At 32.5% G+C, this 20950-nt stretch overlaps 1 pseudogene; it reads right to left on the minus strand.

The window, feature by feature from the left end:
- Positions 1-17494: 17494 nt before the first annotated feature.
- On the minus strand, positions 17495-20737 carry LOC146881750 (uncharacterized; annotated as a pseudogene).
- Between the last annotated feature and the right edge of the window lie 213 nt (positions 20738-20950).

A 20950-nucleotide genomic window follows, 5' to 3' on the forward strand; every position in this document is an offset into this window, starting at 1 on the left:
GAGATGCTCACCCCCGAGCTATGTGTTACAAGTGTTACAATAAAACAATTCCCTCACACACAAGGTTAGCCCTTAATGAGTTTCAGGCCTCCTACTACTCTCACCACAAGAGTCAGTTCGCTCTAAGTGAGACTAACTAACTCCTTAGAGTATCAGGATGCAATCCTTACCTTGAATCCTTACCAAGTTATATAGATGGGATACTACCATGGACACCCACTAACAGGGGCCATGAAATTATGTCCCGACCACTGAAGCACGACCTTGATACCCCACCTAGAGATTTCAAGGAATTACGCACTGACCATGGACCAATCATAATCAGGCAAGCAAGTAATGTATTCATCACGCATATATATCCCATGTTAACCTTTATAATCAACCTCTTTTATATTCCAGGTCAAACCCATACTAACTTCTCATACTCCATCCATGAATATAGAATTTTAGCTCATCTCATTACCATGCTACTTTCATAGCCAACCATCTCTTGTTCGTTATATGCCAAGAATTTATCCAGATCGTCATTCATAACCCATACACCCTCCCACTCATGCATATTTATCCCTTTCATGACATTATTCAATAATCCAATCAATTTAGTGCCAAAATCACACCAACACATCAATCTAATTTCATAACCACAGATTTCCATGCATTTTCCAAGCCTCATATTTTAAATCAAGTAGATCCATTAATCAAACAGTCCATAACTACCAAGCGAAGGAAAACAGCGTGACCTGCAGCGAATCTCGCTCAAGCCAGACGTCCTCGCTTAGGCGAGAGGAGTACCCTCGCTCAAGCTACAAACTCTCGCTTAGGCGAGACTACGACAGTGGCCCTAGGAGAGTTTGCGGGCGCTTGCTTAGGCGAGGCCATCTCACTTGAGCGAGATGGTTTTTCGCTCAAAAAAATCAGTTCACTCACCTAAGCAAGTACTCACGCAATACTCCTGGGCGAGTTTCTACAACTCTCGCCTGGGCGAGAAAATCAGTTCGCCATCTCCTGTTTCACGTGACAAAGACACACACACATTCCCAATGATAACCAGTTCATTATTATTTCAAGACAAGCATTTTCCAAGCACAAAAATCATAAAACATAAGTGAAACAACCAACATATGACAAAAAGCAACGAACCCTAGCTTCCCTTACCTGGAATGAGCTGTGCAAGGCCTCGACACCAACAGTAGAGCACCACAGCTCAAGGAACAATATTTTTGCAGAGAGTTCACAACTGCTCTAGGAGGGAATAAGGGAACTATTTTTTCCGAAAAGGAGACGAATGAGTGAGGTTATGGCAGATTAGGGTCTTTGGCTCCCTATGGGCCAGCCTTAGGCCCAATTTGGGCAACTCTTTTAAAATTAGGGCAAAATAAAGGTGGGCCTTACAATTACTTTATCTCATTTAGTTAGATTTATTTTCGATTTGATACTTTGAAATAAACAATAAAATGTTTTCTAAATGTTAATTTAAATCTAATTATTTGAAAGATAAAACAACATAATTTTTTATTTCTTTATGTTTTGTAAAACAAAAATTTATCTACAAAACATATATTTATTAGATAACTTCATCAAATGAAAAAACATACAAATTAACCTAATATGAGATATCAAATATTTTAATTGAATAAATTAAAAAAATAAGACGTCCTATTTATTATTATTTTTCATCGATCTTGAATATAAGACAAATGACAACGTCATTTGAAAAAAAATAAAAAAGTAACCGGAAGCCACTCCTTATCAGAGCCAGGTTTCGATCCTGGGACCTGTGGGTTATGGGCCCACCACGCTTCCGCTGCGCCACTCTGATGGCATATTTCCAAAGCATAAAGTGACCATGATTAAAACAATGTAAAGTACTCATTTTCGTATGCATGTTATGCCTTGTCTCACAAAAAAAACATGCATTATGAAATTCTATTCGTTTTAGATCTTCCAAACGATTTCTTATCCAATACTTCTCGACGTATAGACAAATATCCAAAGTGGGGAAGGTGGAGAAATATATGGGATGAAATGTAACGGTTGTCATGTATTTCTACATAGATTGTTTCCTTGTTAATTTTGTGGTATTTTTCGAAAGGAGCTTATGAGACCCTAATTCAACTAAGATTTTATTTTAGATAGTTATGTTCTAAAACATTGTCTTTAGAAAGTCTGCACTTGTTAGAAAAATAGGTAGTTTTAAGCTTGAGTAAGTTGGAGAAACTATTCCCTCATTTCTTTTATGACATAATGGTCCATTTACGTTCTTACTTAGTACATGAAGTGAAGATTGCAAGCTAAGTGCAATACCGTTGGATGTATCCAATGGAAAGCTAACTTCATAGATCAAGTCAGTTGTAAGAAGTAATATTGGTGCAGAACGATGTATTGTTGAATCTTATATTGCACAAGATTGTGTGCACTTTCATTCGAAATATTTTCTTGGAGTTTAGGACAATATTAAATATATATGGAAGAAATTAAGAATTATAAGCTAAAACATGTTTTCAAACATGGAAAACCACTGCATGAAAAAAAAATGTTGAGTTAAATGATGTATTATTAGAGCAAGTCAGAAATTATGTTCTCCAAAATTGCAACGAACCCTCCCTTTATTGAGCTAGTAATCTTATTAAATTACTCATACATATTGTCGTGGTTATATATAGTTCATTATAACAATGTAATTTTTCACCAGACTGCACAAACATGAATTGGAGAAAGGAAATTCACAAAAATGTGCGTCAGACACATCAAAGATAATTTCTATCAGTTGTTCAAACAATATATAAGAATTAATTCATGCTTTATGGCTATTATTATATAGCTTAGACACATTTACCTTATATATTCCCTTGCCTCCACTTTCACAAGAGGAAGTTGACATAAGAATAAACGAGTTATTATTCCACTAGTGGGCCAAATTCACGGGTTTTCCGATGTACAAGTTATTTTATAAATAGTTAGAGGTTTAATGTATAGGATCTAGACAAGTAGTGTATTATAATAAAGACACCAAAGACCCTAATTGGGTAGGAGTAGTAATAGCGAAAGCCAACCCAGATTAGTACATAATAAAACTAATATATTACATATTAATATTAATAATAATTTAACAATGATAATAATACTCATACTACTAATAATATTGATATATTAATAATAACAATAATAATAATAATATATTATATAATAGTAATATATAATAATGATATTATTAATAATTTTACCACTAATAATACATATAATAATAATAATAATATTTATACTAATACTAATGATTATAAATAATAATACTTATAAAATACTAAATATATTATACATAATAATAATAATAATAATTTTTCTAGTTAATATATTATACGTTAATATTACAAATAATGCTAACAATAATAATATTACTTTTAATATTGTAAATTTAATAATAACAATAAAGATATATAATAATAATAATAATAATAATATATTATATACTAATAATTTATAATAGTAATAATACCAATAATACATATAATAATTATTATTATTATAATAGTAATATCTAATAATAATAATAATAGTTGTAATATTATTTTTAATAAAATTTATAATAATATTATTACTGATAATTATAAAAATATTACTAACATTTCTAATAATAATACTTATAGTAATATCACATATAATAATATTATTTATAATTCATATTGATGAAGGATTGACCTAAACCAAGGAAGAAGGCACATGCTTAAGAAGACTAAGCATGTTTAGAAAGCAAGTTCACTAATCCTTCATCCCTTTCATTTGTGTTTGTTATTTTTGATTCCCTAAGTTGACTTAGTTGAATTAACTTTAGTTGACTTTTTGACCTTTGACTAGGTTTGACTTGTTGACTATAGTTGACTTGACTTAAGTCAACATGCTAATCTATGTTTATTTGCTTTGTAGGTTAATTAGGAGTAAAAAAGCAATGCTAGGTGGCGCATGGTGATTGGGGAGCATAAATGATGTGGAGGAGAGAGTAAAGCAAATGCATAAAGCATAAAGTAAAAGGCATGAAGTAAGTGTACCTATGTACCTTTGGTCTCCTTTGTTTTTAGCACACTTTGACCACTTTTTGGAGACATATGAGACACATTCTTTGTCTCCTTTTATGCTAGAACGAAATTTGCCTTGCGCACACCATAGTTAGCTCTTTTGTCTCTCATTTTTGTAACCTTATTTGACCTAGTTTCTAGAAGCTAGGGTTAGGTTTTTGTAGAGACATCCTTAGGTATCTTTTATTTGCTTAGAGGCCCCTAAACTCTTCTATATAAGGGGTGCTCCTAGACATGTAAAAGGGGTTGAAGATTTTGAAGTAAAACACTCTTGTGTCTCAACCATTTGTGAGAGTTTCCTCCCTTGGGAGTGAATACTTTTAAGCCTTATCTTGCATAGCAAGTGGCGGCACACATCCACTCATCTTCAAGGTTGCCATGGCTTCTAGCCTAGCCTTGTAGTGGCGTGCTTCTCACATTTCTACCATTTCTTTCCTTTCCATTTTATGTTTTCATCTTCCTTTAATTATTCTTGGTTTTCTATGGTTTATGTGCTTTCCATTTTCTTTTTGTTTTGAATCAATCCATCATCTTCTTCTCTTGAGCTTTGTGAAAGGAACCTTCACATCTAGATAGCTTGCTATCTTAATGTCCAGTGGGGATTTCACTTAGCTTTCTTAATCAACTCACACCATATTCATTAATATTCTTAAAAAGGAACAAAATAATCCTTCATCATTTGGTATCTAGAGCTTTGGTTGTCCTTGAATATGGTGTTTTCATGTTCTAACCTTGTCTTGTGTAGCTATCTTTGAATGGTCCACATAAAAACAGTGCTGGCAGCAACGTGTGCGCTTTTGAAAAAAATACTGCAGCTATCTCAGTGGTCCAAAAGTAACTTTCTTTATATCAAAAGAAAGCTCTGTGAGTCTAGTTTCCAACAAAAAAAGAATTAACGCATTTGGAGTTCTGTGGAGAGAGTTATGATCAAATGAGTGAGCAAAGGTCAGAGCTGCCGAGAATACGAAAAACAACGTTTTCAGGTTATGTTGTGGCAATTTTGGTTTCGATTTTGTGACTCTTTTGCTCCTAAATGTGGTTGGATAATGTGTCTTTTGATGCTTAGTCTTTGAGCCTCAAATCCATGAGTTTAAATGCATAATAGCTACATGTTTGAGTCTTTAAATGTGCCTAACTTTTGCTTGAGTCATATGTCATATGTTAGCTTGAAGTTTTCTTATTCTTGTTTTTCCAAGTATTTGAATCTTGCTTTCACTTTATGTCTTGCTTGATGTATGCTCCATGAAATTGATTTTGACCTAAAACTTGAGGAACTAAGTGTCCAAGCCACCTAAAACTCTTTCTCACCATTTTATGAAACTAGTTGTGAAAGAAGAAAATTTGCACCAATTTTTGCCTAAAAACCAAGAGCAACCTTGCTCCTTGGTGAACTAAAAGTGTGTTTTTCACTAGGTGTTATGCTACTAGTTTTCATACTTGAGAATTGGGTGATATTGGCTAATTAGTTCCATGCTTTAACTTGGTTATGATCTTTCTTGGTGCATGCATGATTTAAGACTTGAAGATGCTTGTCAAGTACTTTCCATAGAGTCTTAAAAATTTGCTTTTCTTGTGTTAGTGTTGTTCAAAGTTTTGTCACCAATATTTTTCTTCTTTAGAGTTTAGCTTTCCTTGTTTTTGTGCTTTTCTTGCTTGTCACTAGGTGTTCTTTGTTTTGTCTTAGTAGTTTTCTTTTCTTGAAACTCTTGGGGTGGTGTGGCCGAATCACTTGTCTTGCATTTGAAAGGTTTTGCACAAGTTTTTGAAAGTGTTTTCTTCAATCCTTTGGTGGATTTTGAGTGCTAGCTTTGCCTTTGTACTTTGGGAGTGTGATCTAAACACTTGGGTTGCATTTTGGGTTGGAATTGGTCTCGTTTTTCATGTTGTCTAACCCCTAATTCATTTATTTTGTCTTGGCTTTGAGTGTTTTGTTGTAGGAATCATGGCAAGTTTATCAAATGCACCTACTCCAAACAAAAACAATACATTGATGAGATTGCTTCGGGATTTGGAGTTGTCTAGGAAGGAGTCCTTTGAACAATGGAGAAAAGAAAAGGAGCAAAGTGACCTAAGAATCCAAGAGCACATTCAAAGGCTTGAAGCTAAGGAGCAAGAAAGAGAGGCTAGGAAAAGAGGGTATTCTAGGCGCAAATCATCACAAGAGAAGCAAACTCCAAAGATTCCTAAGTTCAAAGGAGAAAATGACCCAAACATCTACATTGAGTGGGAACAAAAAGTGGACCAAATTTTTACCATTCATGTAGTTAGTCATCAAAAGCAAGTAGATTTGGTAGTCTTAGAGTTTGAGGATTATGCCATGACTTGGTGGCATCAATTATGTATGGACAATATTAACCAAGAGTCACTCGCGACTTCTTGGAGGGACCTTAAAAATTTGATGCGCGCTAGATTTGTTCCTTCCTACTATAGGAGGAAGACTCTTTTGAAGCTCCAAAGGCTTCAACAAGGGTCCATGTGTGTGGATGAATATTACAAGTTAATGGAGTCCATGCTTCTAAAAGTAGGACTCCAATTTGAAAGTGAAGACGAAAAGGTAGCTAGATTTGTGAGTGGGTTAAGGAGGGACATACAAGATTTAGTAGAGTTATATGAGTACTCCTCTCTTGACAAAGTTTTACATTTGGCCATCAAAGTTGAAACTCAATTGCAAAAGAAAAAAGAGGCCAAGAGGAGTGGTTCATACAATGACTACTATTCTAGTACTTGGAAAGATAAAGAAAGAAAACATGATAAATCACCACTTAAGAGTTTCAAAGACCCACCTCTTAGGACTAATTCGTCTAGGCCTTCTAATGAAACTCCTAATTCTTCTCAAGGTAGAAGGACAAGTTCTATAAAATGTTTTAAGTGTTTGGGATATGGGCACATAGCTTCAAATTGTCCCACCAAAAGAACCATGGCCTTAAACCTTAAAAAAGAAGTAGAGAGTGAACATTCTTCTCCCCCTTCCCCCAAAAGTACTTCTTCCCACACTTCTTCAAGTGAAAGGATTAAACCCCTTGAAGGTGGATTGTTAATGATAAGGCACCAACTAAGACAAGTTTTCAAGGAACTTGACCCTTCTCAAAGACAAAACCTTTTTCATTCAAGGTGCCATATCAAAGACAAACTATGTCCCCTCCTCATAGATAATGGAAGTTGTGTAAATGTAGCTAGCACAAGGGTTGTGGACAAGCTTGGCTTGAAAACTATCCCTCATGCCAAGCCCTACAAGCTATCATGGCTTAAGAAAGAAGACATTAAAGTAACTCAACAAGTCCTCATTAACTTTTCAATTGGAAATTTTAAAGATGAGGTGTTATGTGATGTTGTGCCTATGGAAGAAACTCATATTTTGTTAGGTAGGCCATGGCAATTTGATAGAAAAGTCTTTTATGATGGCCATGCTAACACCTATGCCTTCTCCTTCCAAGGTAAGAAGTTCACACTCCTACCTCTCTCACCCAATCAAGCAAATGAGGACCAAAATAAAGTGAAAGATAAGAGAAAAGATGAAAAAGAAAAAGAGCAAGTTACCTCCAAAGTGTTACTTGCCTCTAAAAAAAGATTTTCAAACCAAGATGGACATCACCATTCTTTCTTCTCTTGCAAGGCTCAAAAGGAAGACCCAATGTGCAAGCATGAGAAGAAAAGTTGTCTAGAAAAGAGGGATGGCCTAACCAAAGCTAGGGGTAGTACCCTTAGAAAAGATGGAACAAGAGCTCATAAAAGGGAGGTGCAAAACCTCCCCCAAATCAAGTCAAGCTCCATCTACAAAGGCTTAAAGAATTTGTGGTCAAATTCTCTCCAAGAAGGGGAGGATGATGAAGGATTGACCCCAACCAAGGATGAAGGCACATGCTTAAGAAGACTAAGCATGTTTAGAAAGCAAGTTCACTAATCCTTCATCCCTTTCATTTGTGTTTGTTATTTTTGATTCCCTAAGTTGACTTAGTTGAATCAACTTTAGTTGACTTTTTGACCTTTGACTAGGTTTGACTTGTTGACTATAGTTGACTTGACTTAATTCAACATGCTAATCTATGTTTATTTGCTTTGTAGGTTAATTAGGAGTAAGAAAGCAATGCTAGGTGGCGCATGGTGATTGGGGAGCATAAATGATGTGGAGGAGAGAGTAAAGCAAAGGCATAAAGCATAAAGTAAAAGGCATGAAGTAAGTGTACCTATGTACCTTTGGTCTCCTTTGTTTTTAGCACACTTTGACCACTTTTTGGAGACATATGAGACACATTCTTTGTCTCCTTTTATGCTAGAACGAAATTTGCCTTGCGCACACCATAGTTAGCTCTTTTGTCTCTCATTTTTGTAACCTTATTTGACCTAGTTTCTAGAAGCTAGGGTTAGGTTTTTGTAGAGACATCCTTAGGTATCTTTTATTTACTTAGAGGCCCCTAAACTCTTCTATATAAGGGGTGCTCCTAGACATGTAAAAGGGGTTGAAGATTTTGAAGTAAAACACTCTTGTGTCTCAACCATTTGTGAGAGTTTCCTCCCTTGGGAGTGAATACTTTTAAGCCTTATCTTGCATAGCAAGTGGCGGCACACATCCACTCATCTTCAAGGTTGCCATGGCTTCTAGCCTAGCCTTGTAGTGGCGTGCTTCTCACATTTCTACCATTTCTTTCCTTTCCATTTTATGTTTTCATCTTCCTTTAATTATTCTTGGTTTTCTATGGTTTATGTGCTTTCCATTTTCTTTTTGTTTTGAATCAATCCATCATCTTCTTCTCTTGAGCTTTGTGAAAGGAACCTTCACATCTAGATAGCTTGCTATCTTAATGTCCAGTGGGGATTTCACTTAGCTTTCTTAATCAACTCACACCATATTCATTAATATTCTTAAAAAGGAACAAGATAATCCTTCATCACATATCATAGTTGAAATCAAAAATCAAAAATAAATAAAAAAATTAAAATAAATTGGATGTTGCAGGATTTGAACCTACATCCATAAATCATAAATAAAAATAATAATAAAATGACTAAATAATTATAAATATATATATATATATATAAATTAAGATGGATAATGCAGTAATTTAACTAGTATATTCTTTTTTTTAATATATAATAGATAATAGACTAGTCTATTACATGTACATATATACATATCTTTTCTTGTTTTTTTTAGAAAAATAATATAATTGATACTATATATTTTGTTTAAATAAATTTAAAGTATATATATTTATCCATTAAAAATACTAATAACAATATTAATATAGTTATATAATTTTTAGAATAATTATATAATTGATATTATATTTTGGTTTTCTATTTCAAATCTTTTTAGAATAATTATATAATTGTTATTATATTTATTTAACCTTTAAAAATATTAATAATAATATTAATATAAATTATAATTTTTAAAAACATTAGAAATTTATAATAACGTTTTTTATAATAAAAAAAAGAAACACTTCTAATAATAATAATTATTATTATTATTTTTACTATTATTATTATTATGTCATAAATATTAATGTGAATGCTAATACTAAGGCTAATGTTAACAACAATTATTTATAATTATATATAAAGATGTACATCAACAACAAAACAAATAAAAAATATTAGTAATTGAAACATTATCTCGTAGTAAATAAAATGAAGAGATCTGTCTAACTATAATAATAATAGTATCATTAATAATATCTCGTCTCGTAGTAGTAGTAGTAATAATAATAATAATAATAATAATAATAATAATAATAATAATAGTAATAATAATAATAATAATAATAATAATAATAAAACAACTACATATATAAAGAGATACACATCTTTTGTCGTCTTAATTATTATTTGTTAAATTTAAATAATTCTTCATGATAAAAAGTTATTTACCAGTTTTATCCTATTACTAATTTTAGTAAATATTTTTTAATTCAATTAATTACACATATATAAGGATAAATTGAATAACAAAACAAATAAAGAGTGCAATTAATAAAGATATGATCACGTAGTAAATAGAAGTAAAATGTGTATCTAAGTATAATAATAATACCACAATCTTTTCATTGAAAGATCAATGACCCATAGTAAACCATCTTAGGAAATAATAGATGAAAGTCAAAAAATGGGAGTCAAAATATAATTTTCTATAATAGTAATATAATAATAAAAATATTTATAGTTAATAATAATGATAACAATACTTATAGTTAATAATAATAATGATCATAATAATTATAGTTAATTATAATAATAATTATAATTATAGTTATAGTTGATAATAATAATAATGGATAATAATTGTAATAATAATATAAAATAAAATAGTTATAGTTTATAATATTAGTGATAATAATAATAACAATTATATTTATAATAATAACAATAATAAAAATTATGGACGATAAAAATAATATTAAAAATAATAGTTATAGTTGTCAATTCGGAATGTCAATTTTTTAATTTAGATACGATAGTAATTATAATAACTATATAATAATTATTAATAATTTTACTGCCACCATTACCAATAATAATATTATTTAATAATTATAAATAATAATTTATAAAAGTATTACAAATAATAATATTACTTATTATTATTGTAATAACACTAATATTGCTTATAATTTTACCACCAATACTATTTATAATAATGATAATATTATTAATAATTACAAATAATAATATTACTTATTATTAATAATATAATAATTCTTAATAATTTTACTGCTATCAAAAAAATAATATTTATAATAATAATAATAATATTAATAATTACAAATAATATTAGTTATTTATTATTATTATTATTATTATTATTATTATTATAATATTGTTTATAATTTTACTACAAATAATATTTATTATAATAATTTTATTAATAGTTACAAATATTAATACTTATTAAAATATTATAAATAATAATATTACTTATTATTATTGTAATAATATTAATATTTCTTATAATTTTATTACTATAACTACTAATAATATTTATAATAATAAAATTATCAGTAATTACAAATAATAACACTTATAAAAATATTACAAATAATAATATTACTTATTATTATTGTAATAATACTAATATTGCTTATAATTTTACTATTACTACTACTTATAAATTACTATTACTTATTGCTTATTGTAATAATATATAACTAGTATTGTTTATAATAATAACAATATTATTATTAATAATTACAAATTATAATATTTGTAAAAATATTACAAATAATAATATTACTTATAATTAATATTATAATTGAAATCATAAATAAATCAAAAAATTAAATCAAATTGACTTTTATAGTATTTGAACCCCAAATTTTGAAAAGAAAAAGAAACTAATTTTTTTGACACTTGTCAATAAAAGAAGATTAATAATATTGTAATTTTTGTAGTATCTTCTTTTCTTATTCTATAATAGATTACTATGTAATGAAATGATAAATCAACAACAAGAATAAGAACAGCAAGTAATTGGAACCGTAGTAAATAAAAATAAAATGTGTGTCTAATTATAATAATAAGATTCCGTAGTTATAAAAATAATAATTAATATAAAGAGATACATGGTGTCCTATTTTATTTTTACAATTTTATCCTCTTAATTATTATTTTTAAATTTAAATGATTATTCATAATAAAAAAAATTACTTTATAGTTTTATTATTTTACTAATTTTAATAACTAGTTTTTTGAATTCAACTATTTACTCAAATGTAAAAATAAATCAACAACAAAGCATATAAAAATATAAGTAATTAAAATATAATTTCATAGTGAACAAAAGTAGAACGTGAATTTGAAAAATACAATTCAAATAATAATAATACTAAGATTGATATTAATATAATAATAATATTATTATTTAACATAAAAATACAAAAAGTAATAATAATAATTATTATTATTATATTAATATAAATACTAATACTAATTATTATTTTTTAAATTTAAATAATTATTCGTAATAAAAAAACTACATTTTATTTTTATTATTTTACTAATTTTAATAACTACTTTTTTGAATTCAACTAATTACTTAGATGTAAAGATAAATCAACAACAAAGCAAATAAAAATGCAAGTAATTAAAATATAGTCCCATAGTATATAAAAGTAAAATGTGTATTTTAATACTACAATTCAAAAAATAAAGATGCAAGTAATTAAAATATAATCTCATGTCAAAATTGAAATAATAGTAATAACACTAATGTTATTTATGATAAGAATATTAATAATAATAATAATAATAATAATAATAATAATAATGTTAATAATAATAATAATACAACTAATACTTCCAATAATTTGTATAATAATAAAATTAATATAATAATAATATTATTATTATTTAAAATAAAGATATGAATAATAATAATAATAATAATAATAATATTAATATCAATACTAATCCTAACTGTTATTTTTTAAATTTAAATGATTATTCATAATAAAAAAAATATTTTTAATTTTATTATTTTACTTTAGTAACTACTGTGAGAATCCCATTTTCCTTTCCATATACTCTCTTTTTCTCTGCCACTTGTTCCACAGAACAACACAACCACTCTAACTCTACAGTTTTTCCTATGTTTTCACTGCTTTCTCTCTAACCAAAAAGCTTGAACTCCATTCTGATCCATCCTCCATTTTTGTACAACAATTGAACCTGGAACTAGAACATAAATCCTTCCCCCAGCTGAATCTCCTTCTCCTGCAAGTAAGTCAATTTTAGTTTCCTCAATTTTTTTTCAAATTTCGAAATTTCTGGAGCTCCATTCTTACTAAATTGAATTAGGGTCCTACCCTCACTCTGAGTTTATGCATTCCACTTCCTTAGGTTGTGCAATTGTGGTGCCCCTTTGTTGAAAGTGTTCTTGCTAGTGGTAATTGCAAAGGTAAGGGAAGCTAACTGTTTTTCTTCTAAATTCTGTCTGTGAACCATGTTTGATGAGTCTGATCGAAGAATTGTATGCTAAATTGATGTTTGAATTGTATGTTTGAGTGCTTGATTGATTTTTGCCATGAATTATGGGTAAATGCATGCGAGAACAGATTGAGAATCTAGTATTTTTTCCCAAGCGAGTGGCTCTCGCTTGAACAAAAACACCAGAAAACCCACCCCTATTCCTGCGCAAAGCCTGGCCTAGGTGAGTTGATGTCGCTTGAGCGAGAAACACTCTCGTCTAGGCGAACCAGCTTAGCCTGACCAAGAGTTCGCCCAAATTTTATTTTTGCCCACTGTTAGAGCCTCACTCAGGCAAGATTGACTCGCATAAGCGAGATGGCCTCTCGCTTGGGCTAGATCTTCTAGCTTGAGCGAGAACCACTACAGTGGGGTGTTTGATGTTCTGATTTAAGGGATAAAATTATATGTTTAAATGTGATCTTGTGCAATTAGCCTCTTATATGCTTGGAATGTTGTTGCTAATATTGTGAGTGGTGAAATTGGATGAATATGAATTAAGAGAAGTTGTGGTTGAAATAGAATTTCAAGGGAAATTCAGATGAGTATGTTAGTGTGTGTAAGGACGTGAGGACTCTGTATTGGTTGGTATCCTGAAACTCCAATAGTCATTCACGCTCAGATAGAGTAGAATGGATTATGTCGTGAGGAGTAGCAGGAGGTCCTAGTCTTTAGACTTGATCAAGTCTTAGACGCGAAGGGGACTTACCCTGGGAGTGGTCAGGTGATAACCCCTTGCGCCCAAACTCTGCAGAGTTTGGGGACCGTCACAGGTGCACGCCACCAAGAGATCCAATGTCGCTTACACAATCCGGATATTGAGTCTAGAGTTATGTAATTGAGTTATGTTTGTGATGATATTTATAATGTGAATTGCATGATTTCTCTTATTTCTGTTAGCTTACCCTTTCTTGTTTATGTTTGTTTTCCTTGTGTGTTTCTCTTTTGCAATGACCACCTACTTTGGTGTGAGCAGAGAAGAATCCAGATGAAGACACCCCTCTCTTGGATAGAAGTTGATCCTTGTCTTAGAAATCCAGTAGTAGCTTTTGGGTTAGGTTCTATGGAGTTTTGAGATGTATAAATTAACTCTTCCTTGTATAGACTATATACGTCGATAGGGACTTATATGGTTATTTTGGATGACTGTATCAGCACTCACCAGTGCAGGAAGGGCCTTTGGCAGTGGTTGTTTTTAATATTCTGCATCGGTTCGGGAACCGAAGCATATTGGGGCGAGGCTAAAAGAGCATAGCTTTTGGCCTCGGTTAAGAACCGAAGCCATAGAGTCCTCTTCTGCCTCAGTTCAGTGGAACCCGAGGCCATAGAGCCCGGCCTTTTGGCCTCGGTTTTCCTTTCCACCCGAAGCCATATGAGACAATTACAAATCATTTACAATCAAGATACATGTTCTAATCAATAGTATTGTACATTTCAATTATATATTTGGCACATGCTATCCTACCAAACTGGATGGACTTTGCGGGAATTGCTGCAGGACTCTTGAATGTCTACAGTATATAAAAAGGAAATATTGCAAAGTATTCATTTTAATTCAAATATATATTACCGTTTCCCAATTTGTTGTAATACGAGCACGCACAGTGATTGTCATCCATTGCATTATATAGTAACCGCACTCATATGAGCCGGTTTGTCTATTACACTACATTATATTAACAACGTTACAATTAATTAAGGAAGAAAATCAAGCAAACAATCATGAAGATATGGATAGAAATATCAAACCTGGAGAGAACACCATACAAGACCTTTTGCCTTAGTCGTTGATCTCCCTAACAACATGTTATGTGCAGCAATTGAACTATGATATAGGGAATAAGTTAGGATATTTTTATATAACATGTCATATTCATAAGATTGATATTGAGGTTCTTACCAATCTATCACTTGTCTAAGATGGTTGGGGGGAGGGCGATGCAAAGAGCAAAACCACACAGCAAGGTTCTCCCTTAGGGAAACCACAAGTAACTGCCAATGACGCTTGATAAGAAAATAAATTCATTGTTATGCATTAAAATGACTTATTATATTCATAAGTTAACAAAAATGACTTACCCAGCAACATAAGGGACAAAATAAATTTCTTTTCCACGTTGAAAGCATTTGGTCACATATGCTTGGATGTCATCAAACTTGTTGCCTTCATGGGTGAGTTGGGGGTCTATAAACCCATATACATCATTCAGCCCCATAGTTTCAGTGACACCAGACAGATACCTAAACCAAAAATTGATTTGATATAAGTAAATACATAAATATATCAAATAACTATATATAATGACTAAAAAACTTACATCATCCATAATTGAATAATGGTAATATTGAGTTCCTCTTGTCCTCGTGCAAGCTCCAAGACATCTTGGAATGCAAGTAAAGTGGGATGTCAAGATCTCTCCCAAAAATGTTAGCATCCCAAGGAACCTGCATCGGCTTATCAGTTATGATTTCTGCAAGTTGGAGCGAGCAATGCACCAAGAGGATCATCCAAAGAGAGAAGAATCTTCTTTGATTGAGGTTTTTCCTATATTGATGCAATTTCAGTTAAAATGGAATATAATTTAAGTTTGAATATAATAAACATGTAAACTTAAAAATGTAGTATATTTGTGGGTTTAAGAGTCTGTACCAGGGGGTCAGTATCAACCAAATCTCTAGGCCAGGCGAGGAAACACTGGAATGCCTGTGCCACAGTATACATCTCATCTGTTGGCACAGGAACTAAAGCATACGGCATGAGAACCTCCTCTACTGTGACCTTAACCTCATCCTCTGATAACTCCATGCCATGAAGAACTGTGGCTGCCTCAAATACTTTTCCACGAGCCACTAGTGTCTTCTCTGTACCATCCCAAATATATAGCTGGCATGGATGAGTGTCATCCATGTCATCCCCGGGTGGAGCTGAACAACTCCCCTTTCCGCTTCTACCTGTTAGAGCCAACGATTTATTAATGTTATTCAATTACTTTATTAAATATCATTTATTCAATTCATAACTTATAGAAAACAAATTTACCCGTGGGAGGCACAAATGGGTCTAGTTCTGGCGGATGATCCACTGGCGAACGAATGCCATAATGCTCAAATTGGCGCATTAGTTTTTCTCTCACTTGCGCCGTGATCATTTCCTTTAGTCTTTGTTCATAATCAGCACCATGACTGCATGAAGGCTGACGAGAGGAGGAACCAAAAAATTGGCGTATGCCGACTCCTGATCCAGCACCACGCACACGTCCAAGGTGCTCAGGTCGTCCAATTGCAGCAGCAAGTATGTCATGACGACCTTCTGGAATGAATCCTCCTTGGGAGGTCTGCTCAACCAACGAATCCTACAATGTAACAAAAAAAATTATAAATCAAAATACAATATAAAACATGAACGAGCAATTTAGATAAGAATTGTATCTTACAATTTTCTCAGAGATTTCTCGTGCAGAGTCAGAAGTGTAGTTGCCCGATGAGCGTAAACGGGCTAACTTCCACTTGTGATGACGTGATGGTGGTGAAGGAGGCTTAGTATCTTCACCCTCAGAAGGTGGGGGCCTAGATTTTTTCTTTTCTGTCATTATCTTCTCTTCAAGTTTTTTATACCCATCACGAGATAATATGTGCGGGTTTTTATTTTGAGCACTTATGCTTTGAGCCTTTTTCCTCTTTACTTGTAACATATAAAACCCACTTTATGAATTAGTTAAAATTTTGCATAATTATCAATTGTGCTATTGATGATTTCAAATAAACATACCTGCCATCCCTCAGATGTCCGAAGCTCAAGAAACTGACGCCATGTGTCTTCATCAATCCAAGTGTATTTCAACAATGGATTTTCATTCTTTTTATGTCTAAAGACATACCTTGACGTCAACTTGGTCTTAAAACCACGAAATTTCTCAGCCACCGATGACAAACATTTTTGTCTTAGGGTCGGCACATTTGGAATATCAAATGTTAGCTGCAATATAGAAAATGTCATCAACAATATTTATCATATTATCAACAAAATCAAAGTATAACTTTAATAACATTAATATTAGTTACCAATAAATCTTGCCATATCATTTCCCGATCAACTTCAGTGACATGATCAAAAGATGGCGTAAGGATTGATATTCTCTCTCGTGCCAACATTCCTAAATAGCTTTTGAAGACGTCCCCATAACGACCACTAGGTTCACCAGTGTCGACGTTAATATCAACATGTGTTTTCTGACCTTTAGCTCTTCTAATTAAGAGCTCTCTCAACCTAGTGGCTCCTCTAGTGGGTCTCTTAGTAGGTGCTTCATCCTCTGATGAAGTATAATGTTCAGCCATGTATCTGTGAAATGAAAACATAAAAAAACATTAATAAGCAACTGACAAATTAATATATAATACATTATTTAACAAAACACCTAAATGTTAACAAGAATATGAAATTCATACATAAAGTTATTGATTGGTCATATGTATATTCCTTCATCGTGATCTTCTCGAATTGCATGTACATCATCAACTAGATGGATTTCATCAACATTTATCGTTCTTCTAAATGGGTGGGTGACAGTAATATTAAGATCACTCATATTCTCTTCATTAGGATCAATTTGTTTTTTTCCATGAAGAGCGACAAACCAATGTTCAGACGCAGGATCTTTAACATAGAAAACCTGAGATGCTTGTTGTGCCATGATAAATGGCTCGTCTCGATAACCCACCTTTCGAAAATCCACTAGAGTCATTACTGATTCATCTATTTTGACACCACTCTTATTGTCAATCTACTTACATTTGAACAGTGGAATAGTAAACATGGTATAATCAACCTCCCATATCTCTTGTATTACACCATAGTATGTCATTGATCCTACTATGGGATTTTGATCTTTAGATGTAGAAAATTGTAGCGACTCGGCTTCAAGACTGACTCCACTATTTTGTACTGTGCTTTTATCATCAAGAGACTTTGTATAGAATGTGCAATTATTGATTTCATAACCTGCACAACAGATGACATCAAATTTCAACCCATTTGCTAACCACATCAAAGTCTCAGAGCATTGCGCATCTTTCAAAACCTCAGATTTAAACCAAGGCATGAATGTTCTATTATGCTCCATCAAATGCCATTTCTCTGATTGTCTTGGATTGTTCTCTTTCACAATGACTTTGTGTATAGATAAGTAAGACATTACCTCATTTGTGTTGTTCAATATGTATAGGTGTGCTTCCATAAACTCTTCGCGATTTTTGGTAACCACACTCACACCTCGTATGCTGTTACTTATAGAACACCTGTTCAACCATGATCTGTGAGGAACTCCTATCGGTTTTGCTTTTGCCATGTAATCTGAACAAAACTTGACACTTTCTTCAGCAATATATCTTTTGATCATTGAAGCTTCTGGACGATATTGATTTTTCACATACCCTTTCAAAATCTTCATGTAACGTTCAATGGGATACATCCATCTTAAGTATACTGGTCCACAAAACTTTATTTCTCTCACCACATGAACAAGTAAATGTACCATGATGTCAAAAAATGATGGAGGAAAAAACATCTCTAACTGACACAAGATGATAACAATTTCGGCTTGAAGTTCATCTAACTTTAAAGGATCAATGACTTTGCTACAAATTGAAGAGAAGAATGCACACAAACGCGTTATAGTTTGTCTAACATTTTTGGGTAAAATTCCACGAATAGCTACAGGTAACAATTGTTGCATTAAGATGTGGCAATCGTGAGACTTTAGGCCAACAAGCTTCAAGTCTTGCATGGACACTAAACTCTGAATATTTGAAGAGTATCTTTGAGGTACCTTGACACTCTTTAAACATAAGCAAAAACTTATCTTCTCTTGTCTGGACATAGTGTAACATGCAGGGGGCAAATAAGTGCGCCTACCAACCTCCCTTGGTGCCAAGTCTTCTCGGATCTTCATTTCAACCAAATCCAAACGAGCATTTACTCCATCTTTTGTCTTTCCCTGAATGTTGAGTAGTGTACCAATCAAGCTATCACACACATTCTTCTCTACATGCATGACATCTATGCAATGCCTAACTTCTAACTTCAACCAATATGGAAGGTCAAAGAATATTGATTTTTTCTTCCAAGGGCTCGATGCAGATGACTTCTTGGACGTTTTACCAAATACATGATGTACTTTATTAACTTTTTCATGAATTTGAATGCCAGTTAATGGAGTTGGTGCTTTGTCATTCTCTTGATGTCCATTGAATGCTTTCTTTAACCTTCGATAAGGATGATTAGCTTGTAAAAACCTTCGATGGCGCAGATACACGGTCTTCCTTCCATTTTTCAATTGATGAGATGCAATGTTTTCTTCACATATAGGACATGCTTTATGACCCTTGACACTGTACCCTGACAAATTACCATAAGCTGGAAAGTCATTAATGGTGCAAAATAACATTGCATGCATCATGAAAGTTTCAGAAGCAACAGCATCAAATACTTCAACACCATCAACCCACAACACCTTCAAGTCTTCAACTAGAGGATTGAGATATACATCTATGTCATTTCCAGGCTGCTTTGGACAAGATATCATCATAGACAACATCATGTATTTTCTCTTCATGCAGAGTCCAGGAGATAAGTTGTAAATGAATAATATAACAGGCCAAAAACTGTGATTTGTACTTAAATTACCAAATGGATTCATTCCATCGGTAGCTAAGCCAAAACGAATATTTCTACATTCTTCACCGAACTTGGGAAATTCCTGATCAATATTTTTCCATTGCATTGAATCAGCTGGATGACGAAGGAGTCCGTCACATCTTCTCTCAGTTGCATGCCATCTAAGGTTTTTAGCGTCTTTAGGATTTGCAAACAAACACTTAAGTCTAGGCACGATTGGAAGGTACCAGACTACTTTCAAAGCAGATCCTTCCTTCTCTATTTGACCATTATCTTCACTGTTTCTTTTCTGCTTGTACCGTGATGACCCACACTTTGGACATTTTTTCAAATCTTCAAATTCTTTTCTGTATAATATGCAATCATTAGGACATGCGTGTATCCTTTTATACTCCATACCCATCGGACAAAGAATTTTCTTGGCATCATAGTTTCGAGTGGGTAGAGTATTTCCTTCGGGAAGAATTTCATTCAAGAGCACGAGCAATTCTGTGAAGCTTTTATCTGTCCAACCATTGGTCGCTTTCAAATTCATAAGTCTTAAAACCGCTGATAATCGCGTGAACTTAGTTGAACCAACATACAACGGAGTTTCCGCATCAGCAGACATCGTCTCATACACATGCGCTTGTGCAAAAGCTTCTGCGCCAACATCCCGTATCATGTCCTCTATATTGTCTTCTTCTACTCGCTCTTCACATCGCTCTTCACATCGCTCTTCCCGTCGCTCTTCTCGTCACTCTTTCATGGAGGAATTGGCAAGATATTCAAATCGAGAAACAGTTGGAATGTGTATTAATTCGCCGTGCCATGTCCATATTGTATAACTTTTAAGGAAACCATCACAAATAAGATGTTCCCTAACTTGAGTTGCATTCAATTTTCTTCCATTCAAACAGTTGACACACGGACATCTGAACTTCACCTCATCATCACTTCTCCCCTCATAATGTTGCGCAAATTTTATAAATTCTTCTACTCCATTCTCATACTCAGCGCTAATACGTGGTAAATTGATCCAATCTCGATCCATACTGAAATTGCGTGAACAATTTCAGTAATCTTTGAATCAATGCTCACGTCGTAATCAAGGTGTGACCCTATCCCATTTAAGAAGATTCACTTTCTTTATTTTATTGGTACATATTACTTTTAAAATACATATCTTAAATTTCACGAAATTTTGCCAGCATTTCGCATTGGCCTTCAGGATACACGAAATGAAAGTGATTATAAACCACAATCA

Source organism: Vigna unguiculata, chromosome 11 (assembly GCF_037176805.1).
Source record: "Vigna unguiculata cultivar grain cowpea cultivar isolate G323 ecotype 2 chromosome 11, ASM3717680v1, whole genome shotgun sequence".
In the NCBI taxonomy this organism is placed as follows: domain Eukaryota; kingdom Viridiplantae; phylum Streptophyta; class Magnoliopsida; order Fabales; family Fabaceae; genus Vigna; species Vigna unguiculata.